General features: G+C 54.7%; 1 long non-coding RNA gene across 2 annotated transcripts; it reads right to left on the bottom strand.

Moving 5' to 3' along the window:
* Positions 1-6,411: 6,411 nt before the first annotated feature.
* On the bottom strand, positions 6,412-25,945 carry LOC108386888 (uncharacterized). 2 transcript variants are annotated; one of them, XR_005062019.2, is made up of 4 exons: positions 25,805-25,945; positions 14,765-14,838; positions 10,717-10,798; positions 6,412-8,759 (listed from the first exon to the last, which is right to left on the bottom strand). It is a non-coding gene; the product is annotated as an uncharacterized lncRNA (long non-coding RNA). The 2 variants fall into 2 exon arrangements; XR_012124349.1 differs by lacking the exon at positions 6,412-8,759 and having other exon boundaries at positions 10,639-10,798.
* Positions 25,946-26,537: the final 592 nt, after the last annotated feature.

Here is a 26,537-nt window from a genome sequence, read left to right as displayed (position 1 = left end):
AGGACTTGGAGGGAGGACCCCCATGCCTGTGGAGCTCATAGTTACCTCATCGCTCCTGAAACGTGGCGGGAAACCCCCTTCCTCTGTGCTCTGGAGTCACCAAAGGGCAGCACACCGGGAGGGAGGGCCGGGGGATGCAGTGACCTACTCGCCATCTTCCCCTCACTGCAGAGGCAGGTTATGTGCTGGCAAGTGCTGGGTGGATGAGGGAAGGGTGTCCACAGCTGTCTGGGGTCAGAGCTCCCACTTTCCCTGGATTTTCTGACATCATGCTAAGACCGCAGTAAAAAATGGGGCTTTTCCTTTAAAGAACATTTGGATAGATGGATTTCCCTTTGCACAAAGAGGGCGTCGGGGTGAGGTCATGATGGGCAGCAAGGGGCTGCTGGTGCCAGCGTCTGCACATACGCATACGCCACTCATGCGTGCACACACACAGGAACGTGGGTAGGCACGGCGGGCCCATGTGGTGGGCGGAGGGAAGCTTCCGCGGGAGGCCTGCTTGGAGCCCTGGCAGGGACTGAAGAGCGCCTGGCCCCTGGTTTCAGGACACTGGGCCGTCCTTGGCTGCCACTAGAGAGTGCTGGCGGCACGCTGAGGCTCCTGTGCCCAGCGGCTGCCCAGGCTGGGTGCCAAGGAAGGGCCTGGAGGTGTGGGAGTGACCCTGGGAGGGGGTGGCCGGGGCCTGATGGGGGACTGGGCATGTCGGGGTTCTCCGTGCAGATGGGAGCCTCACACCAGGGCTGCCCTCTCCCGACACACCCGATTCCACCCATCCTGACCTTGAGGGCGGCTGCCCCGAGGCACCAGGGAGGCTGGGAGCAGAGCCCTGCGTCCCTGGCAGATGTAAGGGGCCAGGACCGCTGGCCAACCCCAATAAACCGCTAGGATCCTGCCAGGGGTTCCTATTTCTGTCCTTCCTCTGTGCCTCCTGGACGGACGTGCAAAATTATGCTGAGTGTCTGTTAACAGCAGGGTAATCTCTGGTTGCCGAGTAAGTGGGGAGGATAATTAGAGGCCAAGAGGGGGCCTCTGCTGGGTCTCCACCCCCAGGGCAGCCTCCATCCCTGCTCCCACCCCCTCGGGAGAAGTCAAAGCCACACACACAGCCAAGGAAAAGGCGGGCAGGAGAGGGCCGGCTCCTTTCTGAGGATGGGAAGGGGGCTCTTGGAAAGTCAGACAACCACTTTCTCCTGCACAGATTCGGACCAAAGGTCTTTAGGTAAAACAGGTGTCTTCCAGGAAAAGGGGTCTTACCCAGGATGGGAAAGGGAGGTCTGTGAGAAGGGGCGGGTCAGCTGGCTGAGGGCCAACCGGCTTCACCTACACCCCGAAGCCGAGGTGAGGGAGGTGGGCCCTGTGGCCCCCAGCACTGGACGGGCTGCAGAGGGTGGGGTGGGGGGCGGGGGCACAAGGCAGAGCTCCTGTATGTCTCCCTCCACACTTGTCAAGGCAGCTGGCCCATCCGGGTTCCTGCTGACCCCCAAGTGGGTGAACAGCTCAAGAAAACGAAGGCTGAATCAACCCCCAGCCTCCCCTAGCCTGGCTGGGCCAGAGGTCAAGTCAGCTGGCTAGAGTCATGAGAACCCCAAGGGCTTGTTCCCTGCTGACCCCCAGGTCAGCCGCCAGGTCTTGCCAGGAACCTGCAACTTGGACAATTCCCACCCATCTACCCTTGGGGAGGGGCTCAAGGCAACTGGAGAGGCTGTCTGTGGGGTTGGGGGCCCCAACTGACCCCGGGGCCATTTAGGTTGGGGTGCCCAGTGGAGGGAGATGGACCCAGGAGTCCAGAGTGCATGTCTAACCTAGTCACCCTCGTTGCAACCTGTACGCCCTGTGGGCCCTGGGTCTCCAGGCCCACTTCCTCTTGGGAGACAGAGCCAGGCTGCATATCAGATGTCTTTCACCCTGGTAGGCAGCCAAGAACTGCCACCCGGCTTTTGAGACTCAAGCTGGCAGAAAGAGGGTGTCTGCCCCACAGTCACTGTCGGGGTGGCTGGGGGCTCTCTTCTGCCAGGCGAGGCAAACTGCCCATGAGGCCGGCGAAGAGTGAGCTTCGGGCTCCGTGTGGATGTTCACACCGATACACAGTCCTGTAAGTTTTGCAAAATGATGGTGTTTTTAACCGTTAGCAGTTAAGACCCGCGGTCTCTCCATCACCCTCCTTGGGGTCCTGGGAGGAGCTGGGGCCGGTAGGCACCTTGAATCGCTGAGCAGAAGCAGACTGTGAGCCGCCCTCAGCGTGGGTTTGCGGGAGCCGCCCGAGAGGGTCGTTCACTCCTGCCAGCAGGACAGGGACAGCACGGCTTCCAGGAGCACCCCTGCGCTGCCACATCTCCCCACAGGGCCAGGGGGACCACAGCTCCAGCATGTGGGGCTGGCGGGAAGAGGGTGCTCTGCGTGCAGAGGGCAGGCAGCGAGGGCTGCAAGCCGGCAGCTTGCACCTCCTTCCTTGACGGCTCTCTGCGCTGTGCCAGTAATGAGCTGAGAAGAGAAGACCACCCTTAACCCACAAGCATCAAAAAAATTCCAATCAGCCACACTTGGAGGAGCAGGGCTGTGTCACCACATCCTGTGGCCACAAGACCACAACTGGAAAACACAGGGAGGGCGGGGTAAGCGACCCTTGATTATCTGCTATGCCCCAGCCTTGAAAAGTTGTGACTTGATGGCTTTTAAATTTTCATCTAGGTACTTGTTTTCATACCTACTTTAGAATTCAGTGTCTTGCATCCTTTTCCTGCAAGGTGTCCACATCGCCTCATGATGCAGGAGCCTCACTGTGCTGGCCTGCACTGCCCAGGCCCTCATGGGGACTCTGTCCTAGGGCCTCTGGTCAGATGGCCCCATGTCATCTCTGCTCTCTGCAAAGATGCGTCAGTGGGCTGGGGACACCGAGGTGGGCTGGGGGATGCTGAGATGGGCTGGGGGATGCTGAAGTGGGCTGGGGACACTGAAGTTGGCTGGGAGACACTGCGGAGGGCTGAGGATGCTGAGGTGGGCTGGGGGACGCTGAGGTGGGCTGGGGGACACTGGAGGGCTGGAGGCAGCCCTGCTGACTCACCACAATGCCGCTGCTCCCCCACCGACCCGTGGCCCTTGTCACCACCCACTCTGCCCTTCCTGCAGCTGCCAGTGGGGGGCCCTGCATTGGCCCTGTAACAGTCAGCCTCCCAGGGACCCCCCTTACCCCCCGAGGTCCCTTCACCACTCTTGCCAACAAGCAGACGCAGTGGCACACGGCCAAGGGTCAGGCCTCAGCAGAAACTGCAGATGGACATGTAGCGCTTGTAGCCCTCGCTTCGACGCCAGCTCTCTGGTTCTCAGGCGGGACACGCGCGCTGGGGCCCTCTGAGGAAGGGGGATACAGCTGTGCTCATGGGCAAGGCCCAACAAGGCATGAGAGACAAACCCCATGGGGTGTGGGGTCCCCATGACTGTGGGGCGCACGGTGGACCTCAGCCTTCCCGTGGGCCTGGCCTCAGGGCTGGGCTGGCAAGAACCGTGCCTGGGGAGCTCTTCTTATGGGGCCAGGCAGCCAGACAAGGGAGCTGGGGTGCCCCAGGCTTTGGTCATCCTGGGCAGGCAGCTCGGCTGTCCGAGTCTGGGAGGCAGGTAACCTGAAGCGATTACCTGCCCAGGATCCTGAGGACAGGCCAGCACCCTCCGCCAGCCCTTCTGGCAGGCTGGGCGCGGATGCCTGGCTACCTGAGAGGCCCTGCTCCGCCCGCCGGCTCCCGTGTGCCCACAGGGCACTGCATCCTGTTCAGGGCATGGATGCAGGGGCAGACCCGGGGCGGGCTGACCCGGGTCTGGTCGTGGAGGTGCAGGGGCAGAGCTTGGCCACACTGTTCACGCATCCCCGTGCACACAGGGCAATGTGGGCAGTGAGCTCCCCGTGGAGGGCCAGCAGTATGTGTGGTGACAGCAGGGACAGTGCTCAGGGCTGCCAGCCAGGTGGGCCCAAGGCCCGGCCACAGGCTCCCCCCCACCCCCTTCCCTTTGTCCCCCACCAGGGTCCTCTGGGAGATGCACAGGCCTCGGGAAGCATGCAGACAGACACACGCAGTGTGTGGACCGTGGACACCCCACGGTGCACAGGGAGCGGTCCGGGAGTCACGAGGCGCTGAAGTCTGGGAATGCGCCCCAGCAGTCCCACAAGTGACACACGCCCTGAAGGCCAAGATCCCATTTCCTCTTCTTCAGCAAATGAGGTGTTTTCTGTTCCTGTCAACGACGCAAAGTCCGAGTCGAGTTTGGCGTTGTTGCCATCGCAGAGCAGCTCTGAGGCCAGGCCCGTGGCCTCTCTGGGGGCTGGGGCCCCGCAGCCAGTGCAGTGCGCTGCCAGAGCCCCCAGTGCTGGCTTCCGCCTGTGGGCCTGCTCCCCACCCTCCTCCGAATGCTCCTGTCCCCGGCCTGTCAGGGTCCGGCCAACCTGCTCCAACGTCCAGGCCCAGTGACTCAGGTTCGGTATCAGTGGCCCATCTCGCAGGACAGTCCCAAGGGGCACCCAGAGCAGCAGGCTCCATGTTCTGCAGCCCAGTTCTCACCCGCAGGAAGGTGATGGCTGCGAGGAGGGCAGAGAACATGGCAAAGGCCATGCTTGTGGGAAAAAGGCAGATGCTTCGGCGGGCAGTGGGCCTTCCCCGCCCCGGCTGGTTGCCCTCTGCTCTACCCTGAAGAACAGCTCAGGCCCAGGCTGTGGGCACATGGAGCTGCGTTGTCACCTGCTGCTGGCCCCGTGGGGTCCACGGCCTAGCATCCTTTGGATGACCGCCATCTGTCCCTCACAGGCTGGTTCCGGAGCTGGAGACAGTGGGATGACGGTGCAGAGCTCTGCCTGGGGCCCTGCACAGGGCACAGTGAGGACCAGCCTCAGGTATGCAGCCCCAGGCGATGACGTGGCCCCCCCCTTGGAGGTGCCTGTCTGGACCTCCAGTCCCTCTAGGAGGATAAACGTTCACACAGGCAGACCTGGCTCTGGGCTTCCGGCCGATTTTTGCATGCTTCCTGCATTGCTTCCTCACCCAAGACCCCAGGACCCCAGGACGCCTGAGTCCCGTCCACAGACCCAGGGGTCTGAGAGCCATGGGTGTGCCACGGGGCACCCATCAAATGCAGCTCGGGACATGGGCTTGGGAAACGGTCCTTGGAGCAGGCCTCACAAATAAAGCGTTTGCCCTCTGGCTTATGGGCAGCCGGCTCCCCACAGCGGCCTGTTTTGCAGATGAGAAAACAGGGCCTTGTGTCCAGGGACTCAGCCGCAATGAGAGACCAAGCCCGGGGGGGAAACCTGTGTCTGAGTCCAGGACATTGCCTGGCCTGTGCCAAGGGACTGAGGCTGCTCTGCATGCACCCCTTCCTGCCTGCGGCTCACCCCGGGTACCCCAAGCCCACCCATGCCCCAAGGAGGCTCCTCAGAGAGCCCATGCTGTGGTCACTGTGGGAGCTCATCTCGGGGTGCCCAGAGGGGAGCTGGGCTCACTCAGTCCAGATGAGGTGAGTTCATCTTGAGGGCATGCACGCAGGCACCCACAGGGAAGCATTGGTAGGAGGGGTGCCCGTCAGCGCCGCCCTCCCCTGGACTTGCAGGGGCTGCACGGCCCCCTCCAGCCTGGCCCTGCTCCACCTGCTGGGCTTGGGCCCCCACCTCCAGGCACTGCATCTCTGCTGCACGTCGGGCTAGGGGACACGCAGAATCATGGGCAGCTTTGCGTCACCACCTTTGAGGAAGGCAGCAGCGGCCACCAGATAGGAAAACTGGCCTGGCTACATGCGGTGGGCCCAGGCTGGATGGGAGGGCACCAGAGGGTACCCAGCCTGGCCTCCTGGCTGCAGCCCCTCAGCACGGAGTGACCGCCACAGGGCACCAGGAGCCAGAATCGGCACAGGCTGCTTCTGGGTGCGGGGGCCCGGCTTTGCACGGTGCCCCCAGGCCAAGCACACCAGGGCCCCTGCCCACACAGGGAGATGGAGGGATGGGGATGGAGGGGGAGCCTAGGGCTTTCTGTCCGGGCTGCACCCCTCCCAGGGCTTAAGGCCCTGGGCATGCGGGTGGGCCCAGCAGTGAGACGCAGGCTCAGAGGGGGAGTGAGGGGCCCCTGGAGATGCCCACAGTGCAGGGACAGGCCACAGAGGCCCCGTGCCAGCCCACCACTCTCACCAGTGGGGTGAGCACACCCAGTCAGAGTATCTCAGAGCACGACCTGCATAATGCCACGGGGAGCTGCCCCTTCAGCACCCTGTGGAGAGGCAGAGTGCAGGGAGACAGACCTCCCGACGAGAGAAAGATGAAGCCCTAGAACATTTCCCCTCAGTTACCCATGGGCGCCGAGCTGCCGGAGCCCCGTGTGTGCCCCCTTCCCACCCCTGGTGTTGCTGCTCACTCCCTCTCCCCCGTTGCTTCCTGTGGAAGCAGCTCCCTAGCCTCCCGTGACCAGCGTCGTCCAAGGAAGGAAAGCCACGGAACCCACTGGCAGATTTGGGAGGACCCCGCAGAGCCCCCGGCAGACACCTGGGTTGGTGGAGAGCTGCCTCTGGCGACAGTCTGATCAGGAGGCTCAGCGTCAGGAGCCCACCTGCCAGCTGGAGCTTCCCACCTATTACAGTGCCACCTCAAACCCCCAAACCCACAGCCTGATGGTTCAACTCCTCCCTGTCCCCCAGGCTGCCCCATGCTTAAACTGGCCCAGCCTGGGTCTCTGCCACCTGCTGCCAAGGGCCCCAGCCAACACAAGGTACAGGTGAGTGTGCACACGGCCCTGAGGGCACAGCACAGCGTGCATGCATCCAGAACTCAGCAGAGGGCCCACAACCTGGAGACCCACTGTGTGCACAGTAGGAGGACAGAGAGGGCATGGAAGCCATGGTGTAGGACTCAGGACCCAACCAGAAGGGCCAGTCACGCACATACCAGAGGTAAGGGACAAGTGACCTAGAGAGCCAGCAAGTCCCGGGAGGAGGTGCAAGCTGCCCGTGGCAGTGACCGTGCACAGGGCAGGGGATGCACGGTGAGGCACACACAGGCTCCCCTCCGCAGAGGCCCCTGTCACTGAGAGCATCCTGGAGTAGGTGGGTGAGTTTGCTGTTCCGGTACAGGGTGTGGCCCCTGCACTCCGACAGGGCACCCAGGACATCGGCGAGGGCCGCCAGGCTCCGGTGGATAAATGAAGTCTCCCTCAGGGCTGTCACTCCAGACACACCTGAGAAGGTACAAGGACCCAGCCACACAGGTAGGATTTGCACCAAATTTGCACGATGCCAAGGAAAGAACCATATGCACAGCCACCAGCATTGAAGCTCTAGTTGGGAACGAGGTCACCACTGCACAGCCGCTGAAAGAGCACTATTTTTTGGGTTTCCGTGGACAGCTGCATGGTAGGATGGCAGTCCAATGAGGTGTAAAGGGACTGGAGATCATCTGTAGGCACGCCAGGCTGAGGACTCCCTGGGGCGGTCTGCTCCCTGTCGGCTCTGTCAGGACCCCTGCACCCCCAGGTACCCCAAGGGAACGGCTTCATGCTCTCTCACTCACCCGCACACTCGCCGCCCACCAAGTCCACAAGTGGCAGCTGGGCGCGCGCCTGTTCCCCAGGCAGCATGGGGCCCTCTCGGGAGGCTCTGCAGAAAGTGCCCCTCTTCCTCCCTGTGGGCCGGGGGCAGCCACGCTTCTCGGGCACTGGCTGGTTGGACGGTCCATCTGCTGCTGGGGAGTGACATGTGGGAGAAGGGTCACTGAGGCTACCTTGGCTCCCCCGGGGTTTCAGTGCGTGTGTTCTGGGCTGCTGGGTGTTCAGGCTGCCTCTCTCCTCCCTTGCCTGGACTGTCTTGGAGGCCACGTTTCAAGTGGCCTAATGACAAGATGGGTCTGGAGTGTTGGGGGCACACTGCCCTGAGACCCCATTGAGAAATGGCCTTTCCAGTGTCAGCCCGCAAAAACCTGGACTTGGTGGCTGCAGTATGAAGTGGGGGTGTGCACCAACCCTTCTCTGAGTGGGGCTCTGGCACCAGGAGCTTGTGGAAACGCAAATCCCAGGCCCTGGCCCTTTGGCAGACTGCTGGGGTGGCATCCTGCAGGGGCTCCTGTGGGCACTGCCCTGGACTTTAATGACTGATAAGATATTCAGATCCTTGCAGTACGTGCATTACTTTCCTTAAGTGACTGCAAGCATTTTATATACTGGCTCGTAACTGTCTTTCTAAACAGAAATCACACTTATGGTCTCAGTCATGATGAGAGCGTCATACTCCCAGGTGCCAGTACGTCCTGCCTTTCTTCCTGTGTCCATCTTCTTTAACCAAGTGTTTTCCTCCCTCCCATGCCAATTTCAACAGCCTGGGATCCCTGTGGTCTCTCGGCTTTGGGTCCCAGGTCCTCCGAAGCTGTGGTTCCTGCTCCCGCCCTCAGGATCTGTGTGACGTCTAGACCCCTGCAGGCATGCTGACTTTCTCCTCTCACAACTGGCTGAGCACCAGAGGCCACCAGGGCTGCCGCAGGTCGGGTTTGCGGTCAGGGCCGCGGTTACTATCAGCTGCGGTCTGGAAGAGCTGGCACGCACGGAGGAGGCCTGCTTCGCCCTGAGCCGCGGGCAGCTCCCGACGAGTCACAAGCTCTGGCAGCCACGGACAGGCCTGGCCGGTGGGAGGTGGGAGACGCCGATGTGGCCCCGCCCTCAGGCCACCGGGCATACTCTTCTCGGAACAAAAACCTCTTTAATCAGCTAAGTGTACCTGTTTTAGGAAAGCAGGCCGAAGCACATCTAAGGCAAAATAAAACAACAAATTAAACTGTTACTCTTATGGGGCCTGGTTGACTTGTATCTCTAACGGCTTTACTCTGAAATAATCAAATGGAGGTTCCTGAACTTTTCAACACACAGCATTCCATTATTTATTATACCCTCATGGACTCCAAGATTGTAAAATATTTTATCTACCAAGTCAAATTTATGAAATAAAACTTATTTTCCCTATCTCCGTGAGATGTGACAGCTAATCAGAACTTTCATCAGCAGGAGATAATAACACTGATCAGATGCTACTAAGGTGGGCAGGGACATGGGACAAGCATCATGGTTAAATTTCCTGTGTGGGGAATGCCAAGATATAAACAGTACAGTAAGAGCAGAGGGACCCCATCTGAAGGCTAAGATTCTATTTTAACAACCAGGGAGTTAGATTCCTAACATATTCTTTACTAATCAGCCAACAATCTACCTTAAGGCAGGGCAGGCAGTCCCAACTGGTATGTTCCTGGTGCTGGAGGATAAGCACTATCTTGGAGAGGAACAGGATCAATAAATTCCTTGTGTTAAGTTTATCTTACAGGATATCTAGAGGACTGACTGTGGGTGGTGACACAACGTCTCTCACGGGAGAGAGAGATCATAAGACCACTTGTCAAGCCTACCTCAACCCTCCCCCAGGGGCCACCACCCTTTGCCCATCCTTGGGAGCGTTAAAAGGCAGAATCCTAAGCCCTTAAGCACACCCCTCTATGAGGCTGCCCGCATTCCCTTTCTTCGAGTGTGTACTTTGCCTTAAAGACCTCTTGTTACTCAACTTACTGCATTTTGTCTCTGTGCTCTTCCAGCAGTAAGCGTGTTTATTACTTTGCTATTTCATTATATTTTCTAGGCATAAGCACAAATCTTCACTCTGTTTCTGTTTTATGTCAGACAAGTAGGGAGGGGCTGCTGAGAGCTCTGATTTGGGCTTGTAAGTTCCTGTCGCCTGGGGAACTCAGACAGCACTGCAGCGGTAAGATCTGCTCTTTGGTGGCCTGCCTTAAAATCTCCTTTTTTGCTTTGGGGAGTTCTCAGAACATATTGTCACTCCATCCAGTGCTCTGTGGCTCCCCCAATCCTGGGGTGGTAGGGACTTAGCTCCCACACTGTGCAGATTCAAGCAGATGCTGGATGCCAAGGGACTCTGGCTTCAGGAGTTGACAAGGGATCTGCCCTGTGCTGAGCAGGGTTTAATTGTCTGTCTGTTCCACTTTAGACTTTCTGAGGGTTCAAAGTCATCCTGTGCACTTTTTATCCCTTGTGCTGTCTGCAGTGCCCAGCATGTAGAAAAGCCTTGTAAATTTTGTTGATAAGAATGATAACAGAGGTCAGTCTAGAAGGATGTGGTGTCAGCAACTGGGGCCAGAGGGAGACAGGAGAGGATGTAAGGCAGGAAGAGTCCCCAGCTGGCATCTTATTTTATGCCTGTGAAAGGCAGCAGAATGCCTTTTCAGGGTCAACAGTTCATATGAACATCCCGATACCAATGCCTGAGGGTGTCACGGTTTTGTATGTGCAGCTGATGAGCTGAAGCACATGCAAACTCACACATGAACATGGCCGACCTTGTTCCTCTCCAGGTCTCGTCAACTTGTGATTAGGAAACAAAGAGGTGAGCCGTGTCCTATGCTCAGACTATTGCTGTGATGGATGTGATGCTTAGCGAGGTGAGGCTTGCCTATGGCCGCTTGATCAGAAAACCAGAGACTCACAATTGCATACTGAGGGTTCCAAGTCTCTGGGCCATTGTGCTCTGCAGGACACCTGCAACACTGTACATTATGATTTCATGCCCAAGGCTCAAAACATTAAAACCCTACTTTGGAAATGAGGTGATTTAAACACTTGTCCATTACGAGATACCACGATTTATTATTCTGTTTCTGGAATACATGGTTTTGACCACCCAGACATTTTCCCAACTGATCACCTTCTGTAGAATTGTCAACCAGCTGCAGTTCATCCCTGAGTCACATGGTCTCCAGGCCTGTCTTCTGTCCTCAGTGGAAGAGCTTCAAACCAGAGAAACATGACATATTCAGTGACCAGCACCTTGTCTGAGCTACATGAATATTTCTATCTATAAATCCAGCTTAAGTCTGAAAGAGACTTTGAAGCCAGTGCACAGCTCACACTGGGAACACGATGAAGCAAAACTCTTGAGAGTCAATCAAGGCACATCTGCTCCATCGATCCAGGCTTTCCTGGGCTCTGGAGTTGCCACTGAAGATAAGAAGACAGTGGTTGTGCAAAACTTGGGGGAGGATGCTCTGAACCCCCCGCCCACCATTCTCACCCCATGTGTGACTTGAGTTCTGGTCATGCTACAGCCTCTCCTCCGTGTCTGGGCCTTGAGAGTTGACTGAGCAGGAAGGACACTCACTGGCTGATGATTCAGTGACTTGCACCCCTGCTGCTTCTCTCCATGGACTTGGGCAGCCGTGGAAGTTCCCAGTACAGATGCCATGCAGAGCAGGCACTTTGCAAATGCTGAATAAGCAAACGAGCCCAGACTGCCAGCTTCTCCCCAGGGGCCCCTTCTACACAGCAAATGTGGCCAGATCCTCTCGCCAACGCATGGATCTCCAGGATCCCTCTTTCCAAACACCGCCCAGGAAAGCCACAAGCTACCTCAGTTCTGCCACATTCCGACGTGGCTGCTGCTCAGTGTCCGGCAGCATTGTGGGAGTTATGTCTTTGGCTCTGATTCTAAGGCATGAAATCACTAGGCAAGAAAACAGAGATGAAACCTGACTATCGGGGGGGTCAGGAGCACAGAAGGGCAGCCAGCTGCCCCGCCAATACACTGCTGGAAGGCACCTCCTCTGGAGCAGCTGAAAGTTTCATTGGGAGTACACGGCATGTGGCCACAGAGCAAGCCTATGGCTCTCACCAAGCAGTGAGCAAACAATGAAAATGAGCATCTTGCTAAGTGATTCCTCGAAGAACAGGAGGGACACTGACCGAGCGAATGGGAAGAAACATCAGGATTGCAGCTTTATTCCAGGATCCCCTGCTGACTCCAGCTGCTGAGGACAACCTGACAGTACTTTTCTCCAAGAAGTAACCGTGTTGGCAGATTCGGGACAGCGGCGGTGGGTCTCTCCAGGGAGGAGTCAGTGGACAGGAGAGTCGCCAGCAGCACGCAGAGTCCCAGCTGCACCCACCCTCTCTGCGGCAGGAAGCAGGCAGACAAAGTGGGGCTCTCCCTCGGTCGCCTGCACATCCTAGAGCATTCTAGAAAAGCTCCATCCTCTGCCTTCCTTCTCTTGCTGGAGAATTAACTACGGATCTCTTTCAAGTTTTATCGTAAGGATAGAATTTCAAGGCAAGTGTGCCATAGGATTTTCTAGCATTTGTGGTCGTAACACCTGGAGCGTTTAAACAGTGGGTTTCCATGTGATAAATCTGTTAGAGGGGTGAGCATGCCCTTTGAGAGGGGGTGGTGGGTGTGGCCCTCGCGAGGGGTGGGCGCGGCCCCCATCTGTCACTGCCAGCACAGCACCGCAGCTCTGCGCTCACTGCCACCAGCAGGTCCCTGAAGAGCTCTTCAGTGGTGCTGGGGATGCTCCTGAGTCACCGTGGGATTCACCCCGCAGGACAGGTGCGTCCTCAGAAGGCACACCCAGCTCAGTGTGGCTCTTCCCACTGCCTGTCTGTCTGTAAGCCATGATGCCAACTTTGTCCCTGGAATTCAACACAGGTCTCACCCAGCACAGAAAGCACACACTGGGTCTCCTGCCACACCTGGGTTCTTAGAAAATCTCCCTTGGGTGATGAGCTTGAATGCGTCTCCCTCTGCCCGCGTTCATCTGTCACTTATGAATCAGTCCTTCACACAACCACACCTGTCTTTTCATGCGCCACCCCTCCTGCTATGTGGTTATACAATATCGGACTGGATCACATTCACATTCACACCCAGCATGCATGTCCCCAACACCTATCTCCCCCTCCCTGGTCCCTGCACCCCTCACAGCTACACAGGGCTCCGACCCAAGTGGGGTCCCTCTGAAATTCCCAGCCCAGCTTCCAATGTGTGGGGCAGCCCGTGGGAGCCCATCCCCACAGAACCGGGCTTACAGTGCTGGGTGAGATGATATACTAGTTTGTGTATTTTCTTTTGGTGTTTTAAAATGCTTTCTCCCATTATGTGTGATGGTTGGCATTGCTGACAATCGTTAGTTAGGAATGTAATTCATATACTGTTGCTACCCAAGGAACTTGGGGTTTTCACATGTAGAACCAGCCAGCACCCTCTCTGGGGCAGCTGGGCCACCCCCTGTAATCCCATAGCGTCAGGCTCATTCACTGCAGTTTATTTCACAGGGCACCTAGGCACCAACAGGCCCTGTATGTTCTTCCAGCTGTGTTTGGTCAATGGAAGATTGGAGACATTTCAAAGACTATTTGAAATAAACTCACCATGTGAACGTATATTCTTGGCCCTGAAGGTGCACGTGTGTCCGGCCCACTGGCCCAATGCTCAGTCTGGACTCCTATTAGCGCCCCCTGGGGACAGTAAAGCGTCCGTCCAGGCGTGGCCCTTCCTTGGAGATTTCAATCTAATTGATCGGCTTAATCAGATTGATTCTTTAACCTGGTGAACCTCTGGCCAAGTCAAGCAAATGCTGTTATTTTGATAAAAGGACTTTGGAGAGCGCTGTGATTGACTGGGACCTTCAAGTGACCTAAAAGCTTAGAGACCAGGACACACGCAGTCCAAGCTTAACTGGCCCATTCAGTCAAAAGACAACGCAAACCGTGTGTTAGGTCAGAAAGTGGTCAGAGGGCAGTGAGCTATTGCCCTGTTTTTTCCTTCCAGAATTGAAACGTCTCAGTTATTTATGAAAACACTGCACAGCCTTCTGTCTCTCTTACACCTTCCCTGAGCAGATGCACGTGCACTTCCTGGGTGGGGGCGGGGGGAGACCTCTGACTGTAGCAGATGCGTGAGCTCTTAAGGGGCTTTCAGATCATGCCAGGATGCAGGGAGGACAGCAGCCGCTTAGGACTTAGAATAATGCTATCTGTTTCATCTTCACAGCTGGCAAGAATCCTTCAACAGCTGGCAAGAATCCTTCAACCATGATAGTTGCTTTACTTCTGGAGTTTGCGTCCTTAAAGATGGCTACTTGAAAACAACCAAGAAGGAGCCTCTCGGTTTTCAGTGGAGGAACTTTTTCAGATGGACACCAACTCCCAGAGCTCTGGGGGAAGGGTAGGAGCAGAAGCCCCGTCACTGTCTCGGACTGGATCACATTCACATTCACACCCAGCATGCATGTCCCCAACACCTATCTCCCCCTCCCTGGTCCCTGCACCCCTCACAGCTACACAGGGCTCCGACCCAAGTGGGGTCCCTCTGAAATTCGGGGGGCAGCAGCGGCAGCAGTGGGGGCTGTGCAGGGGCCTCCGCGAACACAGACGCGTCTTGCTCGGGGCGCATCGCAGCCTCCTGTGCCGGACCGCGGTGTGGACACCCCCGCACAGGACGGCGGCTCACCGGGTGTCCGCCAGGCAGACAGACCCGGCTCGGTCCGCCGCGAGGAAAGGGCCTTGGCGCCCCTGCTCTGACCCGTCGCCTCTGGGGTCACACGGAGGCTCATTCCCACGGGCCCTGGCGCCTCCCTGCGTGTTGACATTCTCACAGATGGAAAATTCTCCCACAGGAGAAGAATCCCGGAAGGACAGCAGCTGCTGCCCGTCTTAGGCCCACACACGTGACTCAGACGCCCTTTGGACCCCGAGGTGCACGTGCTCACGCAGCCGCTGTTCCTCAAGCCGTGCCCGCTCCTCTCCCCAGCAGGCGGACTGCTCCCTGTTCAGGCCCTGAACACGCACTGGGTACGGGTTTGCTCCACAGGCAGATGAAGTGCTCAGTCTCCGATGCTATTTTCTCATACTGTTGCACAAATGCAATAGACTTACATTTACATGTAACTAAGATAATGAACTTTAAAAATATTTTAACTCACCCATCTGAGAGAGATGTAAGCAGGGGCATACATCTCCACGTGCCATCCTCTGCAAGTCTGCTGGACCGTGAATGCTGAGAGGCGAAGTGGGGATGATGCATCATGAGAAGAAAAAGAGATTGACTTCAGCATCTAAGCACAGCAACCTGGAGCAGACCAGCCTCCTCAGGTACTTCCCATGTAAACCCCAACACAACACAGTCAAGCCTCAGACATTTTACAATAAAAGGTTAATTATTTTTCAAGCTAACAGAGGTTAAGGGAAGTGAACAATTGCTTCTCCTGTTAAAAAATATAAAAAGCACAAACAGTTACAAATGCAAAGCAGGAACAAAAAGCAAGAGAAAAGAAAGGATACCATGTAATTATCCTGTGAGTGAGTTAGTGCCACTTAAGTGGGTCCAACGACAATGGAAAAATCCTACTCTGGGCAACATTTGATACATAATATTTACCGTTCATGTTCAAACCCTTGAAAATACTGTTTCCCTGCGTCCCAGGCCAGCTCAGCAGAACATTCCTACACAGAATGGGACTGGAATGCCGGCTGGAAGGGGAGTCAGGGGGCACAGCTCTATGTTACGAGCACCTGCAAAGAAAACGCAGGAGAAAGTAACTCCAGACAGTGACCTCACTGCACCACAGACAAAACCAGAGCACAACTGACAAGCAGAGTTGACGCCAGCACACCAAGTGTATGACATAAATCCGGGTGCTTAGTTAGGCTGAATTAAATGTGGTTTGATTTTAAGCTTAGTTTCCTGAAACACAGGTTTTTGTTTAGCTGGAACCAAATTTTTCTCTTCTTTCATTTTCAAAATGTGTCATAACACCCAGTCGAGTCACATCATCTCTGAAAGCAGGGTTAATTTTTAACTTCAGGAGCGTTCCTTATTAAATGTTGCTTATCATGCATGTTGAGAGGGCATTTTGAGCAAGTGAGACGATGCTGAGCTCTTAAATATTTTTTAATTTTTCATCCAAAAAAAAATCGCTGAAATTTGAGAGCAAGAACTGAGAATGTGTCCGGTTCGTGCCTTGCCCAGCTTCCCCAGTGACTCCGTCCACACCATCCGCCCCGCTCGGCCTCCTGAGGGTGACCTCCTGCTCGCTTCACCTGTACAGTATCGCTAAAGGAAGCTGACACTTCCAAAAATCATCACAATCTTACAGCCATCACACTTTAAAAATCAACAGTAATCCTTAATATCATCCAAAAAATCAGTCAGTGTTCATATTTCTCCAGTTCTCTGCTATGTGTACTTTTCCTGTCAGTTTTTAGAAGTCATGATTCTGTTAACTGAAATTGACATGACTGTTGTATTAAGAAGGTCTTATTCAGAGTCTTACTGAGGACCACGACCTGGGAGTTTGGGAAGGGCTCCAAAGCCTGGGGTCAGTGAACAGCTTATGTACCTTTTACAGCTGGGGATGCATGCTGGGAAGAGGCCCCACCAATCAGGACATGAAGCAGCACGTCACAGACGCATCTGGCTGGTGCCTTAAGCAAACAGACTGCGTGCATTCCAAACCCCGTGGGAGAGGAGGCGAGGACTAGGCTCGTCTGCCGTTCCCAGGAGTATCTACCATGGTGCGAGGAACAGACGCCCTCCCAGGGCCAGCCCCTCTGTGCTCTCCAGGCCACTGGTCTCCTTGGCCGCGGGTGCCCGGCCGCACGGAAGCCTCTCATCCTCACTTCTTCTCTGTGCCATTGCTCATCTGTCCTTTCTCTTCCTCTCTGCCTGGTCAGCTCCTGGTTCACACACCGGCCCCTCGCAGCCCCTCCGCACCCTGTCCCAGGCTCCTGGGCCTCGGCCACCCCCTGCCCCCCATGCCATCTCCATAGCAGGAACTGTCCAGCCTCACCAACACCTGTCTTGCCCATAACAGGGACACAGTAAATGCTTGAACTTGAACAACCATATGTAGAAATTAATGCAAATATATTGGTAGGCACGTCACAGCATAAAAACGCCACCAAGAGCCCCTCAGCATCCTATGCATAAATTAACTTAAAACAATAAAAATCCCTTATTATTGTCATTGCATGTTGGGTCAATGGCTGTTACTTCTAGTTTGCTTTTTTAAAAAAATAACATTTCTAGCCCTCTGAGGAAACAATGGCTTTCTTCTGACCCTGGGCCCATTCGTATTTCTCCTGAATAGTAAGGAGTGGCCTTTCCCCTTCACACACATTTATTTTTAAAAAGAAGTGCCAAAACAGCTGAGATTTTCTTTCAGAATTGGAATAAAATATTTTGACATTCATCATTTCCATAAGAAGCTGCTATAAAATAAATGTTATGATTTCCTAAGACCCATATGCTCTTTTATAAAGTGAGACAATCCTGAATCACAAACAGGATTAGCCAGAATAAATTCTCATGGAGATTTATTGAATCCTTCCTTCTCATATACAGTGAGTCACACAAGTCCTTCATTCCCTCTCCAGTTCCGCCCAGATGCCATGGTTTAGACCCCCCTCCAGGCAGGGGGGCGTCTCCATGGACCACAAGAGTCCCAGGGAGTCCTCACTCTGAATTAACCATGATGTTCCCCAAAACAATGCCTGGATGGGCCCTGGGGGTCCTCCCGGTCCTGCCCGGGGTCCCCCTCCGTTCACCCGAGCAGCAGTGGGAACATCCAAAGATGGGGGCTTCCCTGCAGGGAGGCTGGGGGCCGACGTCTCAGTCAGCAGCATTAGGAGCTGGGAGGCAAAGCGCTGAGAGGAAAACAGCTCTGCCTGAATTCTGAACCGCAGATAAAGGTCATTCACAGCAAAGTCCGACAGTCCCCTACTCGCAGAACATCGCATGGAACTGCTGGAGGGTCCACTCCTGGGACGCAGGCTCAGCCGAGCGGGGAGGACCACGTAGGTCAGAGCACGCCACGCGAGGTCTGAGAAGCTGTGTCGTGGTGTGTCTCTGTGGGTCGGCTCAGTGCCCAGCCCCGCTGGCTGTTTCTTGCTCTCACGGACAGAAATCTGAGCCAGGCTGGGCTCTGTAGCCCTTCTGTTCATGATCACTGAGGTCGCTGGGCCCCAGTGGGCAACCTGTGGGCCGAGAATCCTGGACCCCAAGGCGGATGCAGGGGGGTGGTGAGGGGCCTCCTGGGGTCTTCCTCCCCAGCTGCAAGAGCTGCAGGAACCGGACACTGCACAGCGGTGCGGGCTGGAGGCGTATGCCACCAGAGAGGACATGGAGGCCACCAGGTACAGGTGCAGCACGTCCCTCAGCCCTGGTGCAGGGAGAGTGTCACAGACCTGTCAGCCACCTATGACCTGCCGCACGTGGACTTGGTCTCCCAGGTCCACTGCGTGGCTCTCGCAGAAGGTTCTGTTTGGTTAGTACAGTGGGGTAAACGGATGGAGTGGCGCACAGCTGGAGCAGGGGCAGATCTCCCTGGTCAGGGTCAGTGGGGTATACGGAGGGGGCAGCACACAACTGGAGCTGGGGTGGGGCCCCCATCAGGGGTCAGTGGAGTAAACAGAGGGGGCAGCACACAGCTGGAGCTGGGGTGGGCCCCCCGGTCAGGGGTCAGTGGCACTGCTTCCCGTCTAACAGCCGAGGGGCTCTAACTAGACAGTGCAGAAGGTGTAGGCAGTGACCCTTGTAGGGTCCTTTTCTCACTGTGGAGTAAGACAGAGACTGATTACCATGCTACTTTGTTAGAGCAAATGCACCTGCTGAAAATGTATGTCCTTACCGATTCCTGCAGTCTTGTTCTCACAGTTGAGAGGAGTGTTAAAATCTCTATGATTAAAGTTATGATTTGTTTATTTCTCTTTTGCATTCTATCTGTTTGTCTCACTTATTTTGGAGCTGTTAGTACATTTTGGACTGTTTCATCCTCTTTCTGATGATCCACTTATTGTCAGGAAATGACCCTTTTTTTCCCAGTAATACTACTTAGCTGAAATCCATTTTGACTGATACTAACATAGCTACTCACCTTTCTTTCTAAAAAAGTGGTTTAATAGTTTACTTCATTGATTCAGGATCCATACATCACAACTGACTGATATGTCTTAACGTCTCTGAAAAATTTATTGTATTTTTAAAATAACTGATATAGAGTGAAATTCACTTTTTGGTGCTACAGTTCTCCCAGTAATGACAAGTGTGTAGCAATGCCACCACCGGAATACAGCAGAGCGGCCACCCCCTGCCCGACTCGCTGGGCTGGCTTCTTTGCGGAAACCCTTGCCCCTCCCCTGTGCCCAGCTGGCACTGGTCCATCTGACTCCCGCTTCCCATCCCATCCCTGGGTCAGTCCTTCCAGGAATGTTCACAAAGGGACTCATGCAGATCATAACCTTTTGCATCTGGCTTCTTTTGCTGAGCACGAAGCACGGAGACTCACCATGATGTGCTTTGCTCTCGTTTCCTGCTGAGCAGGATGCCTGCAGGGGCACACCCCACCTTGCTTGCCTGCGCACTGCTGAAGGGTGCTTGGCACCTCCTGGTTTTGGCAGTCATGGAAAGCCGCTAGGAATATTCACTTACATATTTTGTGTACACATGTGTGTTCACCTCCCTTGGGTAAATACCAACAGAGGGACTGCTGGGTCACATTGTGAGTTGTGTTCAGTCACAAAAAGCTGCCGGACAGTCTTCCAAAGTGGGCACCCAACCTCCCCCGGCAGCACGACGGAGCCTTCCGGCTGCCAGTGCTGGGCATGGCCGGGCCAGTCTGACTGGGTTCTGGGCCTCCTGATTGGGTGGTGGGATCTCACACGCGCAGCTGCGCTCTGCAAGGACCTAGCAGTGTGGGCGCCTTCCAGGTGAGATGTCTGCTCAGGTGTTCTGCCCACTTGCTCATCGGGTCCCCTGTTCTCTTCTTTTCCAGAGTCCTCTGTACGTTCTGGGTACGAGACCATTGTAGGCTACGTGAAACCTGTGTGTGGTTTGTCCTTTCATTTTCTTAACAGTAACATGTACAGAACACAAGTTTTTAGTTTTGAGAAATTCCAATTTTTCGGTAGCCTTCTATGGTTCATGCTTTTGGCAGCATTTCTAAGACTCCCTCTTGTTTTCTTCTAAGAGGTTCATGGTTTAATGCTTTAGGTCTAGATTCCTTTTCAGTTAATTTTTGCAAAAGGTGTGATATATGGAGGAAGGTGTGTTTCATCTCTGCACATTGATGTCCAGCTGTTTCAGCCCCACTTGTTGAGAAAACATCTATTCTCACAGAATTGCCTTTACACCTTTGCAATTAGTCAAAATGACAAGATAAATTCCATCTTTTATTAATCAAACCCTACTGCCAAATTTCTATTTGTGTTACTTTGCTGAACATCTCATCTTGAAAGCACTTACCTTTCAAAATTACACGTCTAATTAATCAAGGGGTGGCCAGGTAGATTACGCTTCCCCAGGTCCGTTTCCAACAGAAAAGAGCAAGCACAGTGGTAAGACCCTGGCAGAACTGCACAGGGCAGCGGCTGGCAAATCACAGCCCCCATCTGATCCCGTCTGCCACCTGCTTTTGTAAACAAAACTCGAATAGAATACAGCCATGCCCTGGTGTACAGTTTGTCTACCGTGGCGTGTTACCCAACAACACAGAGCCACGTGGCCCTCAAAGACTGCATTTACTCTCTGGCCCTTTAGAGAAGTCAGCCAACCTGATCCTGAGAAGAAAGCCCATCTACAGCGGGATACACCAGAGTCCTTGTCTGCAGGAGACCCGGGGTTCAACCAGCCGGGTTCCTGACTCTAGAGGCACAGACATGTCAAGTGAAGAGTGATAAGGCTAAAGAAACCTCACCTGAGACACTTGTAATTTAAGTATAACTGGTGGAACCAAAAGGTTTGTTTTTAAAACATATCAACTTTTGATCTTGCTCAATTGTTTTCAATGATACCCCATGCGGACAGAAGCAAAGGCAATTTCCATCAAGAAATGCACCATGAACTGAGTCTCACCTAAGCAAAGAAAAAAATAAATGGGTTCCAATTCTAAAACAAAGTGCCGATTCATGAAGAAACAGCGCTATGGGAAGAGGCAAGAAAACATGCCGCGACAGCAGTGGGAACGGCCCACGTTTGCTTTCCCCACAATAGCAGGTGAAGAATGCCAGGGTGGCGCCTTCTCATCCTGCTGGGCTTAGAGAGAGACGTGTGTGTGTCTCTGCAAAAATACATACATCCAGTAAACGGCCTGCTTAGACTTTACAGACACGAGCTACAGGGCTCATCAGCCGCCTGTTCTAGAGGAGCTCGTTTGACCTTCATTCACTGCTGAAAGCCCGGTCGTGGGCAGCTGTGTGTGGGGGGAATGCTGTCGCTTTGACACTGTAAGGTCTCCCTGGTGTTGAATGATGTCACCAGAAGGCGACCTCTGCCTCTTCATGGTCAGAAGAGACATGTTCTTGGATCGCAGGTGGCATCTGGGTAAGGCGCGTCACGCGACATCACGTATCAACCTTGGCAGTATGCTCTCCTGTGGGCTGGGCCTTGCGCTTCCCCACGGCGTCTCTGAGCTGGTGCCCCTTCCGGGGGCCTGCTGCTCGGCGCCCCTCTAGTGACGGGCCCCGCCTCCCCCAGTAGGGCTCTGCCTCCAGCCCACGCCCTCCCCCTGCCCTTCACGTCGCTGCCTTAGTAATAGTTCCAAAATGCAAGTTAGCTGCGGACCAAGTCACTGGAGCCCAAGGAGGCGCAAGGCCAGGGGCCCCCCGCAGTGGGCTTTCACTCCTCTGCTGCCTGATGGGGGTTTATGGTATTTTTCACCAAAAAGAAAAACAAGTGAACAGTGCCCAGGTTCACAATGTCTCACCCAAAAGCTCCAGGGGCACGCGAAAGGAGACTAAAAAGCCAGAAGAACAAGCCTGACCCCAAAGGCCCGTGACTATGTGGAGAGTCACCCCACAGTGTGGTCCCCAGACCTCACAGGGCTCCAAGCCCAGCCCCACAGTGTCCCCGCCTGTGCAAGGACCTCTTCCCTCCTGACACCAGGCACCTTCTCCTCACATATAAGATTTGCTCCCCTTGACCTTTTAAAGTAATTTCCTTCATCGGAATCTTCAAGCTCTTACCCTACAATGCCTCCCCCTTCAGGAGGGGAGCCACCCAGGACACCCTGGGGGCCAGATCACAGACAGCGATTCCCTTGGAGGGGAGGCCAGCAGGTGGAGGTCACGGAGATGTCCCAGGGTCCATGCCAGGTGACAGATTCATAGATGTTTGGATACTATTAAAAAAAAAATACGTAGGCCTAGATTCTGGGTAAATCCCCACATAGACAGGCAGACAGACAACCAGACGGTAAAACCCATGCCCGCAGACCTCCCACTGTGAGAGACGATGATGGTTACCCTATGAACTGCGGCAGTGGGATGTGACAGGCGGCCCACAACCAGGGAGTCCAGGGCCCTCGCGAACGTGTGAGCCGCGGAGGTGGGGACACTACCTTGGTGCGTGTTGGCCGAGTGCTTCGGTCCACCCACCATGGTGACATTCAACAGAGACTTCAGTCCTGCTGCTCAGAGAGTTGCCAAATCCTCTGATTTTGTCAACACCGCTACAAAAATATTTTTGCCCCAAACTGCATATATTTGCATAAGAATTACTTGAGCCACAGGCTTTGTTACTATATTAGGAAACTCCGGTCAGTAGCTGTGAAACTGGTTCGATCAGGATGCGTGTACGGCAGAGCCAGGCATGACCAGACAGTCCGGCCTTCAGTCTGTGATTGTCAGACAAACACACGTAAATTAAATGAAAAGTGCAAATAAACAACCCTTAAGACAGCCACCGAGAGCTGGGGCCATAGCCAGATTTCTCCATCTGTGACTGATTTTATTTATAGGAGGACTCCAAAACTATTAAACATTGAATTAGATAGCAAATTGAAAGAGATGCTGCATCCCACATTTCATATGAACTCAAACTCTCTCGACCTCTGGAAATAAAAACAGTGTGGGCGCCAGGAGTCGCGACGCCCCGCGCTGAGGCTTGCTTTTTTAGCAGATTCAACGATATGAATTCCTTTAACAGAGAGGCCCATTAAATGAAAAGCAACTTGGATTCTATTGATTTTTTTAAACAAAATCCAAAATGTCCCAGTCAAAAGAAATTTTATCCTATCTTGAGGAGTAAAATATTTTTACAATGCTCAAACTTCTGCCTCTGAAGATGTACAGGAATTTGTACGGGGCTGGGGACGGAGGTGTACAGGCGACCATGGGGATGAAGGGCAGCTACAGGTAAAGAGCCCACCTGTGGGGTTGGGGGCGGATGCCAGGAACTTGAGACTTCCTGGGAGGGGCCCGTGTGCCCCGGGCCGTGGCCAATGCGGAACCTCCTATAAAAGGAGGGACTCAACACGATGGTCACAAGGCTCCTTTTAACTCAAATCCCCAACAAGCAGGATTTACCTATCTCCCTTCACTTGACTCAGTAATACTGGTGCTTAAGACAACACACAGTGCATCGGGTGACAGAAGAAAAAATACTTAACAAGGGACTGTTCTTTTCCAGAGACTCTGTCAAAGGAATTTTTAAATCCAGCTCCAACAATTGTCTTGATTTCTTTGTAAAATACAAACTGCTCAATCCATTAACTGAAACTACTTTAAAAAGAGCTACTAAAGGCCTTGCAGTGAAGCACGATGCCAGGCCTGTGTGGGAGAGGCGTGAAGATCTCACACCAGGAGAGCTTCTCCTACATGGTCACAGCGACCCAGCCGGTCTGGGATGCTGTGTGAAATTCAGAATGACCAACGTCAACTACACTTATGCCTCCCAGACTCATTTTGTCATCATCATCATAAGATGACGCATGAGCCCAACACATTTTAACTTTTAATCTGTGGAGACTTCTAAACACACAGAAATGGAAGAAATAGTAAAAACGAGCCCTCCTTCCACATTTGTAATCTTTGGCCATCTTGCTTATATGCACTCCTGACCACTCCCCTCCCATTTCTCCAGCACATTTTAAATCAAATATCAGACAACGTATCACCTGACTTCAGTCCACACATTTAACTGATAGGACATTTTTTAACATTACCACCATGCCATTATCAATCTCACTTTGTAACGTTAATATCACCTGGTACATATCCTAACTTCTCTGGTTTCCCCCAAATGTCCTGGCAGTTGGCTTGCTCAAGTCACAGTCAAAATGAGGGCCTGTGGCTGCCTTTGGAAGCCTCTCCTGTCCTCTGTCCCCGAGTATCCTGCTACTGGTGCTACTGATTTGTAAAGGAAACCGTATCTTTACCCGGGGAAACGTCCCACATTCTCAGCTAGCTGACTGCTCTTTCTCCTGTAAGATGACAACCCTGAGACTTAATGAGATGAGGCTCAGTTCTGGAGGAACGTGTCGTCATCGGTGGGGCTGTGCCTGACCCGCTGCAACCCATCTCTGTGTCCTAATGTCTGAGTGCCTTGCGTTCAGTGAAAATTATGTGAGCTTAGGGATCCAGAGAGCTTCCTGAACCTTCTATAAGCAAGAGCCTGTCAACCCTAAAGGCCTAGCACCCCCTGAGGACCACTACCTAGAGGCATCAGGGTTTCAAAAGGTGATTTTCTGATTTTATCACTTGCTCTGAATTTATTAGCCACAATCTTTTATAATGAAACATTGCCTTCACCAACTATTCATTCACCCTACAATGCATTCCATACAGAAAGTGTCACAAACGCTTAATTCCTTCTCTTGATGATTTTTTAGAGTAGTGGGTTGACGCTCTTGCACTCAGCAAAGGCCACCAGTAAGCCCTGAAGTCATGGTGGTCATGAAGGGTTCTGTGGTCATGAAGGGTTCTGGGGTCCTGGCGGGTCCGGCTCAGCGCCCGCCTCAAGCCCCGCCCTCCGCGGGCGCCCCTGTAGGTGGCCTGTGGTCTGTGGGCGCGACCCCGCGGCCTCCGGTGCTCCCAGCCACTGCCGGGGCCTCCTCGGATCCGCCAGCGCTTCCGGAGCCAGTTTCTGGCCCCCGCCCCCCGGGTCTCACTGCCTTTTCCGTAGATAAAGCCAAGTAACATTCAGGTTTTAAAGAGAAAACAAAATCATGAGTTTAGAGTGGATCTGCTTCAAATGTAACGTGAAGTCGACTTCGCTTCATTAGTTTCACATTTGTATTTCCTGTGCTGCAAGGTCCGCCTCTCGGTGCCGATCTGGGGCCTGGGCCCGGCGGAAGGAAGCTCGGCCGGAGCCCCGCAGCCCCGGATCCCGAGGCAGCCCCGCGGGGAAGGGGCGGAGAACGGACGCCGCCGACCCTCCGTCTCCGGGCCGCCCACCTCGTCTTCCCCGCGCTCCGGGGTCTGCTGCGCCGTCTCTTCTTCACTCTCTGGTCCCCCCTCGGGTGCTTCCCGCCCCCCGCGCCCTCCGCCTCCGGCCCACCATCCCTTTCGCTTTCCCCTGAAACGCTTTGCCTAAAACTTGAGACGCCTTTTTGCGGCCCGTCTGCGGGGAGTGACGTAAGCACCACCCACACGGACGCGCTGCACTGGAATCTTGGGGTGGCCGGGGCCGGGGAGACGTCGCCCCGAAGTCTGTGCTTCCGGGCCCGGGTGTTTGCAGGCGATCACGGCCCCAGGAAAACGCAACGCGTTTCAAGACAAAAGCCAAGTGAACACCGACGTCACGAGAGCCTGAACCGAAGCGGGGGGCCTCTCGCGGGCGCCGGAGGAGCCCAACAGCCCGAAGCGGCCCGGCGGAGCGGTGAGGATTGACCCGGCCGCGCGTCGGCGACGGGCACACTGTCCCACGCTCCCCGCGTCCTCCCTCCGTTCACCGGAGTCACGCAGCACCGCGTGGCAGGGGGCCGCCCGCCCGGGCCGCACGGCGGGTAAACAGCGCCCTCCCGCCGCAATCGGCAGGCGCCGTCGGAAAGCGCGTCCGCGGACACGCTGCGCTCTCGGAGGCCACTGCCAGAGCGCGTCGTTCCAGATGCACCCGCAGGTGCTCCGAGAGCCAACGGCCCCGCCACCAAGGTGCACTGGGCACTAAGCCGCAACGGGAGAGTCACAGGAAAACTCCGACCACCACTGGAGAGACGAATTGTGTTAGACGTTCTCTAAGTCATAATTACCCACTGAGTCAATGCTGGTTACTCGGCTGCTCCCGGGGGCTGCCAGCAGGTGAGGGAGGAAGGCCCCCCGATGCAGAGGGGCGGAGGTGGCCGGAGGAAGCCTGACGCTGCCGGCAGCCGACCGGGCCACACATTCCTCACTGCTCAGATATGGGCGCTGCACTCCCGACGGCTCCCAGCCAGGCGGCCCCACCCGGGAGACAGCCCTCCCCCAGGGCAGGAGAACGCCCTGCTTGGGGACCAGGGAAGGAGAGCAGAAGCGCGGGAAATCACTGCCACTCCTGTATTTATTTTTCCCTAGAATGCTCACACACACACACACACAAACACCAAAAACAAAGTACCTGTTTGGCAGTAAGGGCCGGATTGGACAGTGAGCTCTGATGCCCCCCTCGGCTCCTACAACAATAAGGGGAGTTTTACCTTAAGCACAAGCAACACAGAGCAGAGGAGCTGTTCCTGAAGAGAATACTGGCAACATTTGCCCCAGGGTAAGCATTACAATTTCCTACCCTCACCCTGACGTTTGGAAAATCCCTATGGAGCAGTGAGTGGTCAGTGTTACTTTAAGCTTTTTAAAATACATAAATTTGCATGCTTGGCATGTGGTAGGAAGCCAAGGAGACAAAGTTTCTGTTAAGGCTTCAGGAATGCAGAGGAATCACAAGGTGCCTGGGTGCTTGGGATTGAAACAATGTAACAGTGTCTTCCCCCCCACGGGACTCTGTGGTGT

This window comes from Manis javanica, chromosome 13 (genome assembly GCF_040802235.1).
Source record: "Manis javanica isolate MJ-LG chromosome 13, MJ_LKY, whole genome shotgun sequence".
In the NCBI taxonomy this organism is placed as follows: Eukaryota; Metazoa; Chordata; class Mammalia; order Pholidota; family Manidae; genus Manis; species Manis javanica.
Note: the sequence above shows the minus strand (reverse complement) of the source record. Positions and strands in the feature narration are given on the sequence as shown.